General features: G+C 36.5%; 1 long non-coding RNA gene across 1 annotated transcript; it reads right to left on the bottom strand.

Annotated features, from left to right (window-relative positions):
• Nucleotides 1–4,081: 4,081 nt before the first annotated feature.
• LOC122644619 lies at nucleotides 4,082–10,456 on the bottom strand. Its single transcript, XR_006330424.1, has 3 exons — nucleotides 10,226–10,456; nucleotides 7,439–7,440; nucleotides 4,082–4,092 (listed from the first exon to the last, which is right to left on the bottom strand). It is a non-coding gene; the product is annotated as an uncharacterized LOC122644619 (long non-coding RNA).
• Between the last annotated feature and the right edge of the window lie 890 nt (nucleotides 10,457–11,346).

Here is an 11,346-nt window from a genome sequence, read left to right as displayed (position 1 = left end):
CAAATCAAGGATAAAGACAGTTTTAGTTGCATGAGTGAAAGCACAGGAACCAGAAAAACCTGTTTGCAAAGACAATCAGCAAACAGCACTAGCAATAGATCAATAAGTAGCCTGCCATCAGGGAAAGTCCCATCAATAAAGATTGTCATGCTGAGTTAAATATTAAAGCTGAAGGATGGAAGATTTGGCAAAACAGAAACCCTGAGGAAAGGAAATGAAAGACTCAAATTTCAGGAACTGAAAAGTCCGTCTGTGTATGGATGACAAAAACAGAGAGAGAGAGAGAGCTGAGGTAAAAAGACAATCTACAACAGTTAAAGGAGAAGGAATTGCATACCTCTTATCTGTCCGAGAGGAAAATTGAAGTGAATATAATGAAAGGTTATATAGCTTGCACAGCCAGCTTATCCAACAGCCTGCTTACTGGAGAAACCAATAACATGGTAAGCTGAAAGTCATAAATTGTTATTATAGCCATTAACACTAAGCACAAAAAGGAAATCAATAGTTCATTTTAATCAAAACTAAAGAATGAGGAGACTGCTCCAAACCAAGGTTTCATGAAAAAGGGATAAAAAGGCAAACAGAAGAAACAGAATATTCCAATCCTCCAAATCTCAAAAAAGAAAAATCAATGATACAGCATGATCTCCTTGCCCCAGTTTATTTCCTGCATACATGCATGCAATAGTAAGAAAAAGAAAATTACCCTAAGCAACAGGTCCTACATCAATTTCAATGACACATTTACCTTCTCCCAAGGAAAATACCCATAACACATTGTAGCCATGCAAGGAAATGTGATAAATATGTAAGGGCACTATCTTAAACCTCTCCATTGACCTATAGCCTCAGATATAGTACATCAAAGGACACTGAAAAGAAAAGGGAGAGGGATTTTTTTTTTTGGGCAGGGGCACGGGGGGGGGGGGGGGGGGTTGTGGAGGAGGGGAGTTGATAGTTGATACTCCTATTTCAGCAGGGTATCTGACTCCAATTTAGGAAGGACCCTATGCAAATTCTTTCATGCACTTCAAGTGCATTTCCCATTTGGATTTATAGAGTTAATCAATCATGAAAGTAATAGTCTTTTTGTGTCCAAACATCTCGATGTTTCCTAAAACAACATCCTGGTGTAGTTACAAATAACCAGACAACCAAGAATTCTCTACCATATCGCATTTTCTAAAAGGAATAGTTCCCTACCTTCTCTTTCCCAATGAACTCCTTATTTTATTTCTTTCTATAAGAATTTTTTTTTTAAAAAGAGAGACATAAGTTGATGGTTGGATTTAGACATTCAGTGGTGGTCTAGGATTTATCTAAATATTCTTAGGAATTTCTTATCTAACAAAAATGTGATCATTAGGGAAGTAGCTCTTTTATAAGCAATCAAGGCACGAAACGGGATAGCTTAGTTTTTTCATGTTATTGTTCATAAAGAGGGCAGGACATGTGACAAAGGGTGAAGCAAAAGAAAGTTTTACCTTCTCTTTTTCTCCTGAATTGCCTCATGATAGTTTGCTCCCATTGGTTCTAGAGTCCATATAAACTAAACTAAAAGAAATAAAGCTGAAGAGTCTTTCAATTCCATCAATATGAAGATGGTTTCTGTCGATGGTATTCATTTCAAACCAGGGAATTACTGTGTCTCATTGTGTGAAGAGGTGAATAAGCATTCAAATTTGATTTATGGAGATTCTTTTTCCCTCCTTGCTGGGTGGGGGTGTTTTTTTCAATCAGAGGAGTATCATTTGAAATGAAGACCTAAGTTACACCAGGGTTGACAAATGAAAAAGCCAAGTGGGCACAAGGTAACCAAGAAGGAAATACTCTTTTTCTAGTACCTGTAAAATATCTGGGTTAGAAAATGTAGCACCTTAACCTATTTTAGAAAGGTAATCACCATCCCTATGTCCACAAATTCGAAAGAGAGGGAAAGAGGGTTATTCCGGGTTCAAATGGTGCAAGCTCTGAAGTTGAGGTTTGTTACCTTCGAACAAACAGCCATAAACCAGTTCTGAAAAAAACTGAATACATCAAGAAAGAGGTATTCCAACTTGGGTAGATTCACATTAAAGGTAAACCAGAAAGCATGGGAAATGATCCCCTTCATAGAAAAAATTAGAGTTGCAAAAGAACTTAGAAGTTTAGTCACCGATGAGGATGTGGAAAACTGATAAGAATAGTTTCACTAAATTCCAACATAATATAAAATTATTAAAGAGTACATCGACACAAACCCTCTAACTCCAGAGAATCCCCACCACCACCCTCACAAAAAAAGAAGGAAAAATCCCTTATAACCATGTCTTTCATTGCAAGGAATTGGTTGGTCATACAGTAAGAAGTAAGAAGATAGTATTCACAATCACTACTATAATAGTTACTGGTTCCAATTTGCCCTGAATTGTGGATTCTGTGACTAAAAATGAAAGTCCATGAGAAAGAAGGGGCCAAAAGACAGGGTCAGGCTTCATCGTGTGATACTGGGAGTTATTACTCATTTTTGTACTTGCTGGTTTATTTTCCAATTATCAATTAAGAGAAAGAAAGAGAAAAGTAACAATGAGTTGAATTTGCATTAATTGAAGCTATAACTTATCAGCTTATATGGAGAGACCAGAAACTAGGTTCTTCCACTCCACCAATATCCAATAGAGATAAAAGAATAAGAATACAAGATAAGATGAATATTATATATGGTTATATAAAATGGAACAGAATCTTCAAACCAGTTAGGGTTTACATGAATTTGAATGCCTAAATAAGGACTTCCCTCAGTAAAGACCCTGAAACAGAACAGGACAACCTTAACCTTATGGGTAATGAATGGTCCCCTAAAATTTGTAAATAATGGTTACTAAAAAAGTAGGAAGGGACCCAAGGGCATGAGGTATCAAAAGTGTCTTGTAATGCTGAGAAGGTCAAAGAGTTGAGGTGGAAGAAAGAAAGAAAAAAATAATAATAAAAACATACTGATCTTGAGCAAGTTGTAAAAAGTTTAATCAGGCCTAATACACAATGTAGCTAGGATAGGAAAGGTTTATCTATTCCCATGAGAGGGCAGAGGCATAGGATGGATGTTCAAGAGAGGGAACGAAGTCCTGCACAGATGCGGGTAACCAGCCACTAAGAGAATCACTAGGTTTTGATAGAGATCAATAGCACAATTCAACTCCACTCAAGCTGAACTCAATTCAGCCTTATCCCAACTAAATGGGGGCAGCTATAGTACAGCGCATCACTTCCGGGGGGAACACCCAAGCATAAGGTCGAAAAATTTAACACTCTAGGGTCCATGCTAAGATGTTCGGCTAGAGTTTTTACAATGCCGGCTGATGACCAGATGTACCAACCCACCTCCTTTATCCAGGCTTAGGACCAGCAGAAAAAAACATTGCAGAGCTATCAATAGCAGGACAACAACAACAAAGAATAGTTCAAGAAAACTGATGGAGTCAAAAGAAATCTTGAAATTTTAATGTTTAGATTCAGGAAATAGTAGTTGCAGATCAAGATTTTAATGGAACGTACAAAACAATACAATAGTCAACTAATAATATCAGGAAACGACAAGTAAAAAAGATAGAATTCACGAAGAAGCAGATCTGATCATTTAACTAGACGACTTCTCTTATTAAACAATAACCAATAACAAATAAATAAACCCTTGATGCCAGCTAAGAAAAGCTCGACTGCAGCCAATATTATCCCACAGGAACCTAGAATGTTTCTCATTCATGTAACAAAAAGGTCCAAAATTCATTGTCGACAACTCATGTAGACATATTTGTACATGCATTGATTTCTCCCAACACTTAAAAATTTAACTTTAATTAGTAATGGTCACTAAATGTCACACCATTACTCTGAAGAACAAAATCCAACTAAAAAGAAACACAATTAGAATTAAGTTTCCCAATCCACTCCTAATAAAGAAAGCCAGATTTTCTGAAAATATAGAAAGTATTAGTCTCTTAATTACTATATACTATTTTTGGTTACCACAGAGAGTAAAATCAACATTCACCATACATAGGAAATCATTTTAGTCGAAGTAAAAATTGAAATTATTGAAATAAATTTTCTCTCAGATCAAACCCCCACTCTTGATAGCAAGTACCAGCATGATCTTGTGGCAAACTCTTGAAATCCAAGATTTAATATGAGCAACAAAAAACCCTTGAGATATATACTGAAAAGGTCACGTGCTTTTCCATCATTGCTATTGGGTATTACTCATCTCGTTGTTACCCTGTGAGATGACTATATATGGTGATTAGATGGGCCCATGTAGGGTCCACCTTGGGCCAGCCTGTCATGATCCAGGCTTGAAACACTTGTATACACCAACCCACAGAGACTGACTTGTTTAGGAAAACCCACAACCTAAGGAGACCATTATTATGAATTATTCACTAATTCAAATCCTTTTTCCAATATTAACCCCATTGGAAGGAAACAATTATTGCAACTGACTATAAGTAAATGAGTAGATGATTAAATAGGGGCATTATGGAAAATCGAAAAAAGCTCATATATTGCTCTTTATAACGGACAAACATACTGGGACAGTGAAAAACCTCAAACAATGTTATCTTTAATGGGACAGAGGGAGTGCAGAAACACGATCACAGCAGCCTTACGGTTCAAATTTTGGGTCGAATTACTGATTCAAAAGCTGAACACTGATTCAGTATGGGTGCCAAGCAGGATTTAAGTATCGGTATCATATTGTAGAGGTGCTTTTAAGATACAAATCATATTGTATTGGAGGGGTACAAGATCTGCTAAAGATATGCATGGAAATGGTCAAGATTTCCAACCGATAAGTAACCAATAATTGGACTCATACCGATCAGTTCGATTTGAATCATTAAATCAAAGATTTCCAACCGATAATTGGACTCATACCGATCAGTTCGATTTGAATGATTAAATCACCGATTTCCAACCGATTAAGTAACTAGCACAACCAAGGACCTTAAATTATAGACTTTTGTCCCTTCTCACTTTAGTCGCTTATCGATGTGGGACAAAAGTCGTTGAGGCAGCAGGGTAAGGGAGTGTATGGAATGTGAAAAACTTAGTCCCCCATCAGTCGAAGAAAGAAAATGTTGGAGAGATTCTCTATAAAAGGAGATGTCTCCTCTAGTAAGAAAGAAAATGTTAGAGAGATTCTCTATAAAAGGAGACGTCTCCTCTAGTAGACCTCTACAACCAATTAGTCCCACATGGGTTGGGGAGAGAATAAGTTGAGACAAAAGTTATAAAAGGAGACGTAGAAACTTAAGAGAGGCATAGGGACACTTAATTGGCCTATAATTGGACGGTCTAGTTTAGTTTAGATCAGTTTCTATTTTTGGTCATTTTTTTGTCGGGGCATGTCGGTTTTCTAGTCAGCACCAGGGAATGACTAGTCAATATCTCCAATCGTGGGCTAGTTTTAGGTGTTTATTTTATTATTTTTGTAAGTAATTATTGGATTAGGATATATAAATTTAGACCTGTTTCTTTGCTAGTTTTTAGCAATTTTATTTGAGATAGGACACTACAAATAGCTTGTGGCTAGGAGGAGTTAGATTCAGTTTCTTTATGTTAGTAGGTTGTTGGGTCAAGACAGGAAACTTCCAACTCAGCCCACACATGAGGGAAGTTCCCTTTTCTGTTTTGGTTTTTTTAATTGAGTGTCCAGATCTGTCCAAGTCACTCCTATTGCTGTCCATGCATGGGAGTCTCTTTATTTGATTCTGTTTTGGTTTTAGTTTCGTTTTTAAAGTCTTGTCTAAAATACTAGTTATACAACAACAACAACATCCAAGCCTTATCCCAACTTAATGGGGTCAGCTACATGGATCCTAAAAGAGAGAATATAATAATGATAAGTAAAAAAGGGGGGGAGGGTAAACAACGACAACACAACAAAATAGGAGACAATAGAATAAAAATAAAGAAGTAGAAAGAAAAGCGGGGACATACAACATCGATACAGATTCTAGGGCATCGATCCTTCTTAGCTACGAACCGCTTCTTAACTGCCTGACATTTTGCCCTAGAACTCGAAGCATCACAACAACAAAGACCAACTAAATGGGATCGACCACATAGTTCTTTAACCTCCAATCAACTCTATTTGAGGTCATACTAGGAGCAAGGCCTAAGCTAGGCATGCCTTTCTTCACAACTTCTCCTAAGGTTATCTTAGGCCTGCCGCTGGTTTGTTATGGTTCCCTCAATCCGAATCATGTCGCTTCTCTGGACTGGGGCCCCTGAAGGCCTCCGTTGAACATGGCCATACCACCTCAAACGACTCTCTCTCTCTCTCTCTAAGTTTATCATGAATCGGTGCTACTCCCAACCCAGCTCTAATATGATCATTCCCCACTTTATCCTTCCTAGTTTTCCCACTAATCCATCTCAACATCCTTCTGCAACACCAAGTTTATTTACACGGCACTTCGTCATAGTCCAGCACTTCGATCCGTACATCTTAGCTGGTCTAATGACAATCCTATAAAATTTTCCTTTAAGCTTTAAAGGGATACATCATTCACAATTGAATGAATAGATTAGAGTTGGTTTGTTTTAGAATTGAGGCTGTTGGCTTGTTGCCTCTAAAATACTAGTTATAAATACATGTAATACCTCACCCACAATTGAATGAATAGATTAGAGTTGGTTTGTTTTAGAATTGAGTTTGTTGCCTCATTCTTTTCTCCTCTCCACCCCACCCCAAACGAATTGGGCTTTCCCCTTCTCCCTCATCCTGCGATATCTCTTTTCTCTCCTTATTTTACTCTCTTCCCACCAGCAGCACATCCTTTCGATCTGTATCAATAATACATATACATGTTATACACGTCATTGTAGAATATTTTGGTGTTTAATTTAAATGGGGGTAAAAGGTAAGTATTCAATTTTGAATGATAGGATAAATAAATAAGGAATATTTAATTTGATTGCGAATAAATGATAGAATATGATTACCATAAATGATAGTGTATGATTACCATAAATAAGTAGATGCCTATTCAAGTACATGTATTTAATTAATAGTTCTGTAAGTATTCAATTTTGAATGGTCGGATAAGTTTGAGTGAGAATAAATGATAGTGTATGATTACCATAAATGATAGAGTATGATTACCATAAATAAGTATTCAATTTCGAATGATCGGATAAGTAAATAAGGAACATTTAATTTGAGTGAGAATAAATGATAGTATATGATTACCATAAATGATAGTGTCATAGTGTATGATTACCATAAATAAGTAGACGCCTATTCATGTACATGTATTTAATTAATAGTTCTGTAAGTAATCAATTTTGAATGGTCGGATAAGTAAATAAGGAACATTTAATTTGAGTGAGAATAAATGATAGTATATGATTACCATAAATGATAGTATATGATTACCATAAATAAGTAGACGCCTATTCATGTACATGTAAGTATTCAATTTTGAATGGTCGGATAAGTTTGAGTGAGAATAAATGATAGTATACGATTACCATAAATGATAGTGTATGATTACCATAAATAAGTAGATGCCTATTCATGTACATGTATTTAATTAATAGTACTGTAAGTATTCATTTTTGAATGATCGGATAAGTAAATAAGGAACATTTAATTTGAGTGAGAATAAATGATAGTATGTGATTACCATAAATGATAGTGTATGATTACCATAAATAAGTAGATGCCGATTCATGTACATGTATTTAATTAATAGTTCTGTAAGTAATCAATTTTGAATGGTCAGATAAGTAAATAAGGAACATTTAATTGGAGTGAGAATAAATGATAGTGTATGATTACTATTCATGTACATGTATTTAATTAATAGTTCTGTAAGTATTCAATTTTGAATGATAGGATAAGTAAATAAGGAACATTTAATTTGAGTGAAAATAAATGATAGTATATGATTACCATATATGATAGTGTATGATTACCATTGATGGTTTTGGGAATTGTGACTTGTGTCTATGAGACACCAGCCCACCATTATTTATAATAATGAGATACGAGGTACAAAGATAATAGAGCCCCTAACACCAAATAAACCCTACGGACAATTTTACCCTTATACCCCATATTACGAAATTACCCCTCAAATTGGTGCATGGATATCATACATGCCCAACTTGCACACAAGAGGAATAAATACTTTACTATTTAAACCCTTAGTAAAAAACATCAGCTAACTGGTCTCTAGACTTGACAAATGGAGCTCCAGTCCTTGTTCCAACTTCTCTTTGATGAAATAGCGGTCAATTTCCATATGCTTTGTGGGATCAAGCTGGACCGGATTGTGAGCAATACTGATAGCAGATTTGTTGTCGGAGTAAAGCATCATAGGTAAAGATGTAGGAATAGCCAAGTCTTTCAACAGCCCCTGGAACCACATTAATTCGCAAATGCCATGGGACATGGTGTGGAACTCAACCTCAACACTTGACTTGGCAACAACAGTCTGTTTCTCATTCCAAGTAACTAGGATACCTCCAACAAAAGTGCAATAACCGGATTAGACCGTCGATCATCAAGAGAGCTGGCCCAATCAGAGTTAGTAAAGGCTTCCACCCGCAGGTGATCATGAGGGGAGAAAAGAATTTCCTTTCCTAAGGCAAACTTTAAGTACAGTAATATACGGGTCACAGCTTCTCAATGTGATGTGTAAAGGTCATGCATGTATTGGCTAACCATGTTGATAGCAAAGATGTCTGATTGAGAGACGAACATTTGCTTCAAGAGAAGTGTCTGAAGGTTTACACCCTAACATGCCAATTATGATTTGAGAGAGAAACACCCCTTTGGTAGAACGAGCAACCTCAATACCTTCGTACTGGAGCATCCCACGGCTTTCGTTGAACATGGCCGTGCCCCCTTAAACAACTTTCGTGTAGCTTATCATGAATCGGAGCTACTCCCAACTCAGCTCTAATATGGTCATTCCTTACTTTATCCTTCCTAGGCTTGCCATACATCCATTTCAACATCCCCATCTCTCCTACACTTAGTTTATCTATATGACGTTTCTTAACTAGCCAACATTCATCAACATACATCATAGCCAGTCGTATGAAAGTCCTATAAAATTTTCCTTTAAGCTCTAAAGGGATACACCGATCACACAGCATCCGGACGCACCTCACTACTCATCCATCATATTTCAATCCTCTGGGCAACACCATCCTCTATATCACCTTCTTATTTACTATTGAACCCAGATACCTAAATAATCAATTTGTGGAATCTCCCTCTCATCAATAGTCACCACCTCATTAAACGTCCTAGTACGGCCAAAGTTTCACACCATTTATTCCGTCTTTGTTCTAGTTATTTTAAGAGCTTAAGTACAACATTCCCAAGAAGATAAAAATCTTCGAATCCAAGTAAGAGCCAATGCCAAAATATTAGCTCAGTCTTAACTGTTGACTAACAGAAACTAAATAATTAGATCTTCCATTATAATCTAGAAATGATTTAAGACTCTACCATATGAGGAATGACATAAAAGCATTGCCTTTGTAGCAACTGATTGAACAAAACCATGGCTTTTCTCTTGATTGTACATTGCCTTAAATTCTTTCATTCTTCATTGCATGTTCTTGATCTTTATGGAGTAGAATTCCAAGAACAACAATCAATAAACAATTTTTTAAGCATTTTAAATCTTAGCTATTGACATCATATAACCATAGCAATCAGTCTCTCCTTATTCCATTACAGCCCTACGTAAAAACAAGAGAGATGGTGTAATTAAATTCACCTCAAGCCTCAGCAACAGCTAAGGAGCCCTCATAATTTTTTTTTTTTTTTTTTTTTGGGGGTTTGCTCCTCATATTGAATTCAAGAATTAAATTTTTAACTCTTGAAACCATAAACCGTCCTGCTTGGTCCATGACCCATACATTAAGTCCTATAATCTCTTACTTTCCACTGCTCATCCTGCATTTAGCATTTTCTTATATCTCATTTTCCAATGGAAGTTTTAGACATGCCCTTCACCCACAAAAGATTAATAAGTTTACCCAATGAAGACCCAGTTCCTTTTGAAAAGATACTAGACCAAATGGGTGCAATGTAGTGGAAGTAGCCTCAACTTCTCCCCATTCTATTTTCATGTCCAAGAACCACCAACCCCACCACCCCCTTCCATTACAGGAAATTACCAAATAATTGTATTAAATGAGAGGTAATTACATTTACAGAACAAAACTAAGTAAAAGACTCTAGTTCATATCAAGAGCCTCCCAATTCAAGCTTCTAATGTTCTTGAAGAAACGACCTCCAAAAGCAGCCACCACCCATCCATACAAATCATCAGGATGTAGAAAGGATCTAGCTAATACAAGGACACTTTGGAGACTTTAAATTACGTTACTTTCAAAAGATCCAAAAGTGAAATTCCTATTCTGAGACTCACCAAAGGCACGAAGAGAGAGAACGGGGGGGGGGGGGGGATTGAAGGCAATGTAATTTCATTAGTTTTAACAAAATATTTTTATAAACTTAGCATGCAAAAAGCCAAGAAAAGCACGAAAAATTTGTACAACACACTTGGTAATATCATATTCTATCAGTTCTCCACAAAATCAGATTTCTGAGTGCCTTCAAACTCCTTCAAATTTAATGCCAAACCAGTAGAAAAGATGAGGTGATACATTGAAATTCTTTAGAATGTTTCGTCTTGAATTGAAATTTTGTTAGTTCCCTTTCCTACCAAATACCCCAAGATACAGCACAAAAGGAGTTATCTGCCAGAACACACATATTATCGCCCCTTCCCTCCAGTTCCAGGCCAAGAAGTACAAGTCATCTTCAATCATCAAGGACTCCAATCCAAATTCTGAATCCAAGAAACCCTATAAGACATGACAAGCTAATGTTGCCATTTGTCATTCCACTCCGAGCCAAATAAAAGATGTTACACCTCCTCACCAATTGACTTGTCACAACACACTTTGGGATTTGAATCTCATTTGAAGCGTAATCAATAGTAAATGTCTCATCCAAATAATAATAACACAATAATAATATAATCAGACAAAATTGTTTTGTGCAGCCCCATTTAAGAAAGGCTTCCTAAACAGTCCACCATTTTGAGCCACGTGGATGGATGATGTGGCAATTCCAACCATTGGATAGAATGGATATGGTCTGGATTAGCCATGTGTCAAATTTCATACTCAAATTCAATCAAATGCCCTCCTGTGTATGTGCATGCATCCCCATGTATGCCTATGCTTGCTTACAGTACTCCAACCACTACTATGCACTCTCCCAGAGTCTTGGATTTCTCAAAACTCTACTTTGCCACTTGGCAAATT

The sequence above is a fragment of the Telopea speciosissima genome, chromosome 1 (genome assembly GCF_018873765.1).
Source record: "Telopea speciosissima isolate NSW1024214 ecotype Mountain lineage chromosome 1, Tspe_v1, whole genome shotgun sequence".
NCBI classification, from domain to species: Eukaryota; Viridiplantae; Streptophyta; class Magnoliopsida; order Proteales; family Proteaceae; genus Telopea; species Telopea speciosissima.
The sequence above is the reverse complement of the archived record's forward strand: the minus strand, read 5'-3'. Positions and strand labels throughout refer to the sequence as shown.